Raw genomic sequence first — 14,016 nt, forward strand, 5'->3', positions numbered from 1 at the left:
TGATGAGGAAGGAAGTTTACACAACTAAATTAAACCTAGCATTTGTTTTTCAATAGAGACTTTAAGGTGAGACTTCTGTTTCCCTACAGCGTTTGTGTTGATCTCAGAGCTCTTAAATGGTTGAAGCTAAGTTGAACACGAGGTAGGTTTATATCCGTAAGTGCCATTCGAGTGCAGGAGAAACAGCTATTGAATCATTAAAAATGAAGGGGCAAGGATAAAGCTGAAGGATAAATCTCATTCTCTGGAGACATTCAAGATCTTTTTCTGTGCAACCTACTCTAGGGAACTGCTTTAACAGGGGGATGGATTTGATGATCTCCAAGGCCTCTCTTAGTCCTTGTGATTGTGATTTCCAGTTTTATAACAATAACCATAATTTTAATCAATAAAAATATAGTTGTATGTGTTTATATAGAGAAAATAAGATTTACTCTTCATAAAAGCTGCGTATAGGATGGGTTCTGTTTCCTTGCCTTACTGTGTCATTGATTGAGAAGTAGGTATCATTATCAAGATCAGACTTTGTCAGTGTATTAATTTATATTTAATGACTAGTTCTGCAGAACATGAAAGATGATCGTTGGAGTTGCCTTCTCACATTGTGGTAATGTGGATTTTAATTTGATGGATTAAAGCTGTGCCTCATTTACTCTATCTATTGAAATTTAGAATTAGCTTCATGCATCATAAATTAGGGGGCAAAACAACTTTATTTGATGTAATCTCTTCACACTTGCTGTTTGTAACCATTTTAGTGGAACTCAATGCCACTATCACTTAGCAGCAGTTGAGATTGGTTTACATAGCTGTGAGAGTGTACAACCTGCTGAGTCTTTGCAGGTCAGCCCCTCCCAGCAGTATGGAAAAATTGCACAAATTGCACTGTGCACATAATTATTTTATTTTTTATTATTTTATTTTATTATTTTATATTCCTTAAGATGGACACACTTGGAGTTTCAGGAAACTCATGCTGAGGGGTGCAACCATCCAAGCATTGAAAGGCATTAGTTCTGATTCTAGAAGAACTGACTTGTCTAACCCTGAGCATCTGGTGCAATTTTAGTCTGTAGCTACTCCATTCAGGGCTTGCCTGTTGAATTTGCTAACAGTAATCAGATGTCCCATTGCCCTGTGCTTTCTCAGATGGCATTAGATACCTCTATCTGGGAAACTGAGTAACATGTTAACAGCAAGAGTATGGAGCCCTTGTTTGGTCTTGGTCATCAAGATTGTTCTACTCATCATCTCACTGAGTTTCTAAAAATCATTGTCCTCAGGGCAGGCAAGAAAGATAACATCAGGAAGAATAAGCAGCAAAGACAGGCAAATCCCACCTGTGCTGCTTATTAAAGAAAAAGGGAAGGAAGGATCTCTGAGTTAGCAACAGCTGTGCTGAGAGGCCAGCATATTGCTAACTCACTCTGCAACCCAGGTCACATAAACATGCCCACGTGCATGCAACAGAACTCCAGGCACAAGTACCCTGCCATGTTACTGCCTGCAATTCTCTACCAATGCTTCTGGGAAAACAACTTTATTAAAAAATAATAATAAATAAATACATTAAATAAATAAATAAATAAATAAATAAATAAATAAATAAATGTATTCATATTTTTTTTCTGCATTGTCTGTACCCCTTGCTTTTCAGATCCTTCTATCATCATTTTGGAATAATCATGTTCTCCTCCTCTCCTCCTCAGACAGCTTTTCAGGTCATTTAGCACTAGATACCTAACTAAATACACTAAAAGCTTAGAAGTGCTTGGAAGAAAAGGACAAAAGTTCTTTTCTCATTGTACCAAATTATCACATACTTGAAAGATGTAAGTTTTTGTAACATTTCCATGCTTTTCTGGCAGTAGAAATGCACATTTCAATCTGAACTATCCCTTTTATCCAGGATGCTTTAAAACAGTATCTACATATGATTGTAAGATTAAAAATGTACAGAATTAATAATTTAACAGCAGTTTAAATCTTAGTAGAAAAATAAGGTAGTTGACAAAACTAGCCACTTCATCAAACTGGGACTAGGCTTCATGTAAGTTCCAAAATAAATCTTCCTTTCACATAGGCAGGGGAAAAGTGTCTTTTAAAATGTTCTTCACAAGATCGAGCTGGACTTTCAAATGTTATTTTGGCTGCAAGTTGTATTTAGATTGCTTCTGAATGGGCAAGAATGAAGACTTCCAACCAGTGTTAATTAAAACTGTTCTCAGTTTTATTTGGTAGAATCATAGAATCAACCTAAATTATTAACCTTTCCAACCTTATGTTGGAAAAGACCTCTAAGATCATCTGGTCCAACCGTCCACCCACCACCAGTGTTGCAGGACCAAGCACTTGATCTTCATCCCATTGGCCTCAGCCCAGTGATGCAGCCTGTCCAGATTGCTCTGTAGGGCCTTGTGACCGGTCACCGGCTGGATGTGACTCCATCACCACCCCTCTCTGGGCCTGGCTCCCCAGCCTGTTCTTTACCCAGCAAATAGTGTACCTGTGTATGCCACGGGCTGCCAGCTTTCAGGAGAATGCTGTGGGAAAAAGTGTCAAAGGTTTGCTGAAGTCTACATAGACTATGTAAACAGCCTTTCCCTCATCCACCGGGTGAGTCACTCAATCATAGGAGGAGATCAGGTTGGTCAAGCAGGACCTGCCTTCTGTGAACCCATGCTGGCTGGGCCTGATCCTTCGGTTGTCCTTCACATGCCATGTGATCACTCTCAAGATGATCTGTTCCATAAATGTCCTTGAGATACGATATTATCTCTGTTTTCATAAACCCAGATATCCTTACCTTTTGATCTTGTCTCTAATTCCAGTATTCTCTTTAGCTAAATAATAATTGCATTCAATTATCATTCATAGAATCACAGAATGGCTTGAGTTGGAAGGGACCTTAAAGATCATCGAGCTCCAATACCTGTGCTGTGGCAGGTTTACCAACCATGAGATCAGGCTGCCCAGGGCCCCATCCAACCTGCCTTGAACACCACCATGAATGTGGCATCCACAGCTTCCCTTGGGTCACCTGTACCAGTGCTTCACCACCCTCTGAGAAAAGAATTTTCCAGCTAACATGTAACCTAAATATTCCTTCTTTTAGTTCCCCTTTGTCCTATCACTGTCAGACCATCAGTCTCCCAAATTCAAATGATTTTAATTTCATCAAGTTAAGACTGTTGGGTTGGTTTTTTTTGACAGCTGCTTGGTTGTTTCTTTTTTTTTTCAGTACAGTCAAATAAAGTCAGAATTCAATCTATTAAACCCTTTTCTGGCTTGCTACATTTTCCTTTGAGCTGCATAGAATAATGAGATGCTTGGATAGTTTGCCACAGGCTCAGTGGCAAAGACAGCTGGCACCAAGCAGGGAGCCAAATCCAGATGTAGGATATCACCAGGTAGAGGCAATGGGATGTATTTTGGTTCGTTTTTTATTCTGGCAGTTACTGATGATGCAGCATGTGGCATCCAAGATCTTTCATTGAAATATCCCCATTCCATCATTAGAATTAATTATTTTATTCATATTTCCCACTGTACTCATTAAACAAGCAGTTAGTGGATCTGTAAAAACATCTTGTCTTTTTATGTGGTCTCTGACATCTTTGTGCCATGATGTAAATCACTGAATCTCTTCAAAACTAAAAAAACTGGTCTTTGTGTATGCTTACATCCATTAGCAGACTTGATTTTCTAGGAAGCTATTTGTATGTTGTGCTAAATCTGATTTTTCATGTTGGACTTCTGGGCTACTCAGAGAGCTCTGAACTTTTATTAGCCACACTGGGAAATATTGTTCCCTCAACAATGGTAAAGGGAATGAGAATGAGAATGGGAGACTGGAGTTCCATTCGCCAAGAAAAGAAGAGAACGGTGATAGAGTTTCAGAGAGATGTGAGAACAGTTACTTAGGTTTTATTATTATGGATTGTGTATATACTGAGCCCAGTCTCAAATGCAGACTCTATCGAAAAGAATCAGTGAAGGCTTTGCCTTCATTTTAATATATTCCAGCAGTTCAGACTTCATGCAGGAAAAGAAAAATAGCCTTTTATCCTAGCTGTCAATAGTTTATCATTCTGTGCTGTATTTTACTGAAACTTTCACGTTGTGTGTACATTTTTTTGAGTAATACCAAGCAACAAAACCACAGGAGTTTTTTCTGGTTCTTGAACACTTCTTTTCCATCTCCCTTGAAAAATACTCTTACTGCAGGGTTACCAGACAAAAGAACTACTTAGCTAAATTATTATCTAGGCTATAGTCACAGCAGTGTGCTGCAGCACAGCCACAGCATGAAGGTTAACATTTTATGGACACATAGTGGAGAAAACAGACTGGGGGGATACATGTCAGAAAGAGTCGTGCTAATGACAAGTGACAATAAAATAGTTACCTTTTGTGAAGCATTAATTGATTAACCGTACTTGAAAGCAATTTACCAGTGGTTATTAAAAAGAAACTTTGATAACTGCTCCCTCGTGCTGTGGTAGTATTGCTTTTTCCCACTCTTGTAGAAGGTTGCAGTGCACAGAATCCATTTGTAGGCTACAGAAAATGCCATTTTTCAATAATTCACTCTGTGTAAGATTCTGAAGGAGTAATATGTATATATTATTGTCCCCTTGGACACACGGTCACTTTTTGCTTTGCAGTGAGATTTAATAGGTGCAGTGTGTGGAGTTTGTTGAGTTTGGAAGTGCTGGGTACCTACCTGGGGAGCTGTTCCAAACACTGACCTGACAAATCACCAGCCCAAAATAGCACCAGTGCATTTAAGCAGTAAGCTCTCCTACAAATTGCACTGTGTCAGGTGCCACCTCCTGCAGTGCTGCTGTAGTCATCCTGAGCTCTGAGGATCATCTGGTACAGGTCACTTTACTTCCAAGTTTCACACATTATTTATGCTTTTTTTTTTTTTAGATTGTCCATTGCTGTTTGCTTGTTTTTCTGTTACCACAGGGACAGATTTTCTTGGAAGAATGAAAAGCTTTTCACCCCTATAAAGTCAACAGAGAAGTTAACTCTGCTATAAGAGGAGAAAGGGTTGAGGTCCTTAAAATCAAACCTGACACCCTCTAGGTTTTAATTAGGCCAAGTTTTAATTAGGCTAAGTTCTGATGCAGTTTAGTTTTGAGGATTCTTTGTAGAAATGTATGAATTTAGGGGTATTTTCCACACTATCATCTTGTAGAATCTCATCAATGAGTTTAAGCTGTTACATTACTGGCAAAACCTTCCTTGTTCTTCATGTTCCCTTATGCAAAAATCCAGCATTAGCCTTTTAGTGACATTGTTTCTGTCCCCCAATCCCATTGGCACTATTTCTGACCTATGATGAAGAAATCTTGCAAAAAGAAAAGTTTGTCTTGGATGATGAGGTTAGTATCAAAATTTCCTACTTTTGACTTGGAGGTGAAGTCTTGGGGTGCCTGCCCTGGGGGAACGATTGCTGCCAGCAGAGGGGATGAGCCAAGAGCCATGCTCAGCATCTGCTGTGATTTGGAGAACAGCTGATGACCTGGACTGCTGAAGGGGAACAAACTGTTTAAACATCATCTAAGGGGTTGCACTGTTTATATGAGAAGATCCAGGGTTGTAACAAAAATTGTAAATATACCAATTTTAAGGACTTTTAAAGATGTTGTATGTTTCCAGGCATAAACCAAATTCTTTTGTGGGGCAGGAGAAAGGGACAAACATCCCATAACTTTCAGATGGAAACTCACCCCCGCTTGTCCTAATCAGACGGACTTACTGAGTTATGAGGGGAATGGGACTCTTACAAAGCAATGTCTGTGCTCTGTAAGGATGGATTACCTGGAGGTATTTCCTCCCTTGAAACAAGTCTGTTTTTCTTTGATAAAGGCTTCATCAAGGGAACATAATGTTGATTTTAGCGGAATAGGACAATAAGAGCTGGATCGAGTGGTGGCTTTTGAAAGAGGATGTGGTTTATACCTTAACTATAAATTGAGAAATTCCACTTACACTTCACTGAAAGAGTAAAGGAATACTGTCACCTGTACCAAGACAAAGGGAAGACAGAAGCCTTAGCTTTCCAGGATTGTTGTACTGCAGTTGTGCATTTACTTTTGCAAGTGCCATTTGCATGTCATTCTCCAGACATTAATAATAGAACTAGATGGAAAATGGTTCAAGTTTTGATTTTGCAAACCATTTGTTAGTTTCCAAATAACTTATTAATTATTATTATTATATTATTATTATTCCAGCTTATTAAAACACACCAACATTTTTATTCCTGAAGAAATCTGATGTTGTTTAAAAAAAAAAAGGAATTCCCAATTTCAGCATACTGAGCTTCTGTTGGTGTCCTTGTTCCTTACAGAGCTGGAAATTGGTACAGCAAGGTGGCAGGTCACCATTCTGTGGAAGATTTTTTAAAAATTCTTCTATTTTCATTTTATCTTTCTCTCTGCCACCAGTCTGACCATACAGTTGCCATGAGTCTAGCCATACAGTTACAGGAATGTCTGCATAATGAAGAGAAAAAGGAATTTTCATTCTTCCATTTCCTTTAAAGATAACGTTACATCTTTGATTTTTAAAGACACTATATTCAGCAGTATATTTTGCTTTGTTTTCTTCATTTTTTATGTATACTAATGGAACACTAAACAACAACTAGAGACTGCTTTAGAAGTTGAGAAAAAAATGTGTAAAAATATGTAATGAATACTTGTGAAATTTGGAGCAAGCCATTGCAACTTCTGCAGACCTCACTGCCATGCGCTCTAAGAGATGTACATAAGAGATACATCTCCTTAAGTGCTTTCCATCTGTGTTTTCTTTGTCCTCTTTCCTTGCCATCCTTCACAGGAGGATGGAGCCTTTGCTCTCCCACTCACTGACAGTTACTTGCCATGAATAATTCAGCAGTGGATGATGTGCTGGGGGCTACCCGTGGGAAATGGGCTCCCACCTCTGTGACCCACTGCAGTCCGCCAGCCTCAGGCACTCACTGGGCTCAGGTTGTCAGCAGTCTGTAGCTGTGTGAATTCTGAGTAATTCGAGTGTGGGAAGAAGAGCTCAGAAAAACTGTAAAAACATCCTATATTTGTATAAGGATCCTTCCCTAACTTTGTTAGAGATGCAATATTCTTTCAAGTAGTTGTATTCAGTGGCTCTTAATATACTGCTTCAAGCCTTGCATATTATACTGAAGTTTCTATATACTATACACATCTGTTTGCAGAAGATGAGCTTATTTACGTGAAGAGTTGTGTGAAGCTCAGCCAGGGTCCCCCATAAGTCTCCTGTGACAAGGACAGTCCCTTCATGATGACTTGAATCATCCACGGCTCTGCAGCACTACTGAGCTTTCAGCAAAGCCTTTCTTCTTTCAGTCTGTTTGTGGTTTTAATTCCACTGAATCAGTGTTTGTACGTTGAACTTCTCTGTGCACAGGAAATGGCTCTGGTGGTTGTTAAGGAGAGGGAATTCCTCCAGTAAGTTCTGCTCCAATAATGCAGGATACCTGCTCCGTGCATCAACTGGCTGATGTGGATTTGGAAGCTTGTAGCACTATAAGGAGGCTTACAAAGGAGGACTTGATTTCACTTTCCAAAACACTTTGTGAACATAGAACATGAATATTGCATCCAGGAAGCTAAAATTCCATCATTTGTTAATAACAAATAGGGTAATTCTGTACCTGAAAAAATATTTCAGGTTTCAAATTCATTATAATGAAAGTTTTCCCTAGATGTGGAGCCTCTTTTTCTGAATTACAGCAGGGAAGATAAGGGATCGTGAAATAGAAAAAGCATGTTATATTAAACAGAGTCATCAGCTCACAACAGTGGTTATGAAAAGTGCTGTAAAAACAATTAGCAATAAACAGTGCGTCCTGGGAGGTTTGTAATCTAAATAGAAAGCTGAAGGCTGAAAGCAACACTATGTCTGTTTTTGCAGATACAAACCTCAGAGAAATGAGATGCTGTTTCTGATGGGACATGGCAGGTGTAAGATAGGGCCAGGGGGCAGACTGCGTTCTCTGGAGTCCCAGACCACTTGAAGTAGTTGTTTATTAGACTTTACACAGAGTTTAACAAATTGAATATGATGAATGTGATGCACATATAATGAAAGCTGAACATTGTGCAGTACTTTAAAAGACAAAAACAGAAATAAAAATGGGATTTATTTTTACATTTGCCCATAGCTATTTATGATAAAATTACTTTTTTAATTCTCTAGAGCTTTGAATATCCATTTCCTGAACCTGAATTCCTGCCTCATTTTCATTTCTTTGCAACTTTCTGCATTGTCTTAAACCCTTGTGTAACCTCTTTTGCTCCTTTTTTCGGCCATCTGCAGGATAGGAAGCTGTTTGCCTTTGACCTCAGGAAATTTGGGACATGAAATATAACTTAGATTTATAGTGAAGCAAGTCTTTGCATTAAAGGAAGTGATTTAGTGCTAATTCTTTAACTGAGCTTATTGGTAATGGAATTAGCAGGATTAAAATATATCCTAGACATACAGTAGATGTCATGGTTGCTCATTTTATTGGCTAAAGTTTGTTTCAATCCAAAAATTCACTTTTTCAGTCTCAGTTGTCTTTATCTGTTATCTAAATTTGTCATACAATGAGAAGAAACCTGTTTTGGAGAAACCAGGATGGTGTACAGAAAGTCTTCTTCATTATCTAGATTTTCCCTTCAGCCAAAGTGCTCAGCTATGCCATTTTCTGGCAGTTTCAACTGGGAACTTCATCTCGAAGCTTATCATAGAATCATAAGGGTTGGAAGGAACCTCTGGGGATCATCAACTTCAAATCTCCCACTAAAAACAGATTTCCTATGGTAGGTTGACCAGGAAAGCATCAAATGATCTCGATCCATGTTTCCATTTTAGAGTACAGTGAACTCATTGGCTTGTAAAGTCCAGAATAGTTTATGTGCAGATATTTTACTGTTTGAGTAAAGAGAGCCCTGAAAGTCTTGAGCTTCAGAGGGTTTTTTCAGTAGTGGTATATGTCTGAGAGATGTTGCTGATGGCAGTGGCTGATGGCATTAGAGAGTTCCTGGCTGTTTCAGTCATAACTGGGAAGTCACTGGTTTATAGAATATAGCTACACAGAGGTACATGCATCAGACATTAAATGCCTTTAAATTAGATTTTGATCAACATTTCCAATGAAATAAATGTGGGTTTTTTTCACCAGAAAAGATAATTTTGTTGAAGTTGGAAGAGTCGATTTTGACAGATCTTTACAGCTTAAGAAACAAGAGTAAATGGTCAAAACGCCCTACTTTAACTTATGAATTTTTGCTCTTGATAGTGTTTAAAACATTTTTAGTTTGGAGAGTTAATCAAGTTACAGTTAAAAAAAAAAAAGATTGAATCTCTTTGTCTGACCTGCAGCATTTTATTCAGCCTACATGTTCATTTTTCACCTCTTTGTTCCAGCTTAATACATAACAATTTTCAAAACATGTTTCTTACATGATAAGAAAATATCCACTTTTTCCCCACAAGCTTAACTTGTAATGTAAGATGATAATCAGCAAGAAATTGTAAGTCTGAAATGAAACCAAGGTTTCCCATCATATCTTCTTGCCACAGAAAGGTTTTGGCTAAGGGGAGGACTTAGGGGATATATATTGGTATTTTTATATTTTCAGTGTATTTTCAGTATATGGTAGGCTGTACTTAAATCACACTTTATCTGATTTCCTTTAGCTTTTGCTGCTGAAGTTTTTCAAATGTGAAAAATGAGCTGCTGAAAAACATACCATCCTAACAGAATAAGTAATTAAGAAATGAAAAAGGTGGACTTCCATGCTGGTGTGATTACACAGTTCCAGATAGGAGGAAGAATGATAAGAAAGGGTTGGTAGGGTAGACAGAGAATGAGAGCTCCTTGTTGGAAGATGCTTTGGTGCACAACCTGGCAGACAGCAGAGGATGCTTTGCACACTGGCATGGGGGTGGGGGAGAGGTATAAGGCTCAGCTTGTGGGAATGGCTGTAAAGGAAAGATAAAAGTTCAAGGTGTGGGATTTTGCCATGTGTTAGGGTAGAGCCAAAGTCTTTACCTGAAATATGTTTAGCAAGGAAAGGGGAAACATTTTTTTAATTTTACGCAGGGAGCTACCTAGAAATAATAAGAGGAAGCTAAGAAAAATTCCTGCCGAACAGGACAGTAAAAAGACCATGAAATACATTCAGTTGAGAAATTAATTCTGAAGGGAATTAGAAGAAGCCCCATCGTTTGAAATGCTGTAACAGGAGTAGACAAAGCACTCAAAGTGCACTGCGGGGAGTAGCCTTTTTTGGCAGGGAGAGGGACTGGAATGACCTAATAGCTTCTTTCCGTCTCTATTAGAATCACAGAGCCTGAAGTCTTTCCCAGTGCAGCAACACAGCTGTGTTTAAAGGTTTTCCCAATTTTGGCATCATAACATTGGTTACTACCACCTTGCACGTTCCAAGCCCTTCAGATTTCCCAAATCGTATTTAATTTCTCTGCTGACAAACTCCTTGATTTGTGAGAATACTAACTGTGGAATACAGTTGGAGTTTTTGTCACCAGATAGAAAAAGGAACCTCAATGTAATCTGCAACTTCATGTGAACAGTTGGGCAGAAAGGCATTGTTCCTGTATTTCAGTATCCCCTTCACTACTCAGTACAGTGGCTGTTGGCTGTAGGTTGCCAGCTTTCATTCTGAAGTCAGACTTCAGTCCTGCTTTTCTGTCATAAGAGTTTGATTTGAAGGAGATAAAATCCATCCATCCAATGTATTAAATACTAATGAGAAAAATAACTTAAGCCCTTACTGTTGTTTTGACTACATTTTCAATTAAATCCCATTAGGCAGGCTTTGCAATGTAAGCAGCTTTCTCAACTGCAGAGCACCAGTTCAAAATCTTTTCTGAAGAAAAAAAGACTGATTCTTTGGAGCCAAAGAAGAAAATGTTAAAAATCATACTCTCCCATGCCCTGCTGTATAAATACTGCAGGTTCCTTGCACATCATCATTGCTAACAGCTTTGTAACAGTACAAGGATTCTTAAGCATCTTTTGCTTCTCCTCCCCAGTGAGATGTTTTGGTGGGAGAGAAGCTCCGTGTTTTCCCTGCATTCGGTCACTCATTTCTGTTTTCCCTCTCAGCTTGGCTGCGAACCACCAGAAGGTGTAAATATAGCTTTCACACCCAAGGGCAACACTTTGATCCCACCCACTTGATTTCCAGGCTCTTTGCCCAGCTTGGCACTGCTGCCATACTCTCCTCTGCCCTTCCCAGTGTGACTTGAAGGCAACAGAAGGCAGCAGGAGGGCTCTATGCTCACTTTGTAAGAGACCTTTTTTGCCCCCCAACGAAGGAATAGTGGGGTGCTGCACAGGAACGTGACTTGCCCTTCCTGCAGCTCTGATGCCTGGGAGCACATTGTGATTATTTGTGAAATTCCTACTTAGACAAACAAAGTCAGAAGGAGCTATGAGTCCCCTGGCCAGCATCAGCAGTGTGGCTCACGGGTGGAATTTCTCAGCATTATCACAGGTGTGATGCTCCCTGGGCTTTGCCTGCTGCTGCCAGCCCACACCTGGGGCTGTAAGGAGTGGAAGGTGCACGAGATGTCAGCCATGTCTGCTGCCTGTCAGCGAAAAATGGAAATCTCCTGGGGGAGCAGTGAGAACAATTGAATTATTTTATGATGAGACAGAGTAAAATTCATTTAAAAGTTATTGCATAATGTCCATAATTTGTTCGCAGTACTAGTCCCTGAAGAGTTAGTAAGACTATTATGCACTTAAAATTAAGTATGCACATAGGAGATGGTAACATCAGAATCTAATGTTGCACTTCTTCTTTTTTTTTTTTTTTTTTTTAATCTCTCTGTGGCAAAATATCTAATTACTTCAGAGATGTTAGAGGTTTAATGGCATGCTCTCACATGTGCATTGTGAGCTTAGCCAAAAGTTTTTAACAAGGAGTCTCAGTTTCTGAGCGCTAACAGGGCCCGGGCAGAAAACCTCTCCTAAATGCAGAGTTGCTATGTTTAGTGCACTGCTGTGATATTTCTGTAGGGATGTGAGGAGGAAAGCACATTGTGGGGGAGTTTTAACAGAATGAGAAACTGAGAAATTGCGCCTTCTGGATCTTCATGTGCTAAAATTCAGAGGAGATTGAAGAAAATAAATGGAGAAGGGAGCTAGAAGAATGTGCTGGTACTGACAGCAAGGCGGGAGGCACAGCTGCTGAAAGGACAGGAGAAGGAGCTGGTCAGAATTATGAATGTTAATTCATTTCCAGTAGTCACTTCAGTGACTATTTAATATATAGCTTTATTTTATGTGATTTCTGAGCTTTACGATGTGCCGTTCCCAGTAGGCATGGAATTCAGCAGCATTGCTGAGGCATGTTTTGAAGCAGAAAGGGAGCAAAGAGCAGTGGAATCTTCACAGAATTGAACAGCTCTGACATATACTTTTCCTGCCCCAGGGTGATTTTGTATTAAAATTGAATTATTTTTATACCAATCTCAAATTCAAATAAAGTATTTGCTGCCTTTTGTCACACCATCTTTCTCACCTCTATGTGTGGCTGGAGTTTTTTTTTAAATAGTCTGTTGTTAAAAATCAAACCTACTTGACAAATGTTGGTAAATAATTGAAGAAGTCGCTGCTAGAGGAGATCCCATGGGTGTGAGGTGATGACCAGTTCTCCTGAGAGCACCTACCTGTCTGTAAGCATGCATTGAAAATCAGAGATGTCAGCTAAGAGCTCACTTAAAGGCATGTTCTATTTCTAAACTTACACAGAATTTACAGAACAGAGTTATATATAAAAAGGCAGAGATAGAGGCATTAATTAACAACTGCTTCTTGCAACATTTGGTTTTTTTTGTCGACGTGCACAGAGTTATTTTTAAACCACTTGCTGCATACTTCTAAGTACGTCTTCTTTGACTTGTTGTTGGAGCAGCAGATCAGCAGGGGCATATGCAGACATGTCTGTAATGGGGCAGCATGACTTTAGTCATACATGTACACCTTACAGTGGGGCTCCTGAGGTTCTGCTGCCCCACATCTATATCACTGGTGGGACTGCTGGATACTGCAGCTTCAGTGCTTTTGTTGTGGGCTGGCGGTGGCCCTGCTGCTTTTCAGCTGTCACAGGCAACATGAGATACATGTGCACGTGCATGCCTGTAACCTCCATAGGTGTAAGAGGGCAATAAAGGAAAATTGGAAAAGAGCTCTGAAATTGCTGGACTTGGGATGTATCTCTTGCTGTTAGTGTGAGAAGCTGTTCACACTGCTGTGTTGTGCCTCAGGGCTCAGCCCGGCCCCATCCATCAAGGCTGAGAGACTCCCCAGCACTGCAGATGAATTTCTATTCACTGTTCCTGCCTTGACCTCGACAGTCCCAGTTTTTATGGATAACTTCTAGAGCAAAGAAATAGTACAAAAAGAAGGGAAAATCTTTTTTCCATCTTCTTTTATGTGCAGGGGCTTGAAATTGCCAAAGCTTTGTTCTTCCCCAAGGGACCTTTAGCAGAGGTCTCTCTGTGTCTCATCCCTCCCTCCCCAGACTGAGCTCTGCGGTGCTTCATATATAAAAAGGTGTCAGAACAGCCCAGAAAAGATCTCTCACGACAGCTCTTAACTGATTGCAGTTTTGTGATCACTTTAACTGGATCCATTTCTCACACACCTCATTATGCCTTCCTGTACCTTCTCTTGTATCAACATTTCTTTTACGAGATTATTTTTTTATATATCTCAGGAATTTTTTCTTTATAATGGGGCATTTGGTGGAAGGAGAGGGGTAAGAACTGCTTGCTTGGTGGAAGAACGGATTTAGATCAACTGTGTGGGTTATGAAAATTTGGAAGAGTGGGAAGTTTATCATGATTCTTCTATGGCTTTTAGGGTATCTCATTTGGGATACAGAAATGCCTATTTGTTACCAGAAATCTCCTCCCCATCTACTGGCTGAGCTGATCAACCATTTTAGGACTTCACAG

General features: G+C 39.5%; 1 protein-coding gene across 6 annotated transcripts in view; it reads left to right on the forward strand.

The window, feature by feature from the left end:
- DIP2C (DIP2 acetate--CoA ligase C (putative)) overlaps window positions 1-14,016 on the forward strand; it is a 292,787-nt gene that overhangs the window by 267,254 nt on the left and 11,517 nt on the right. The window lies entirely within an intron of this gene.

The sequence above is a fragment of the Phasianus colchicus genome, chromosome 6 (assembly GCF_987193195.1).
Source record: "Phasianus colchicus chromosome 6, bPhaCol1.hap1.1, whole genome shotgun sequence".
Taxonomy (NCBI): domain Eukaryota; kingdom Metazoa; phylum Chordata; class Aves; order Galliformes; family Phasianidae; genus Phasianus; species Phasianus colchicus.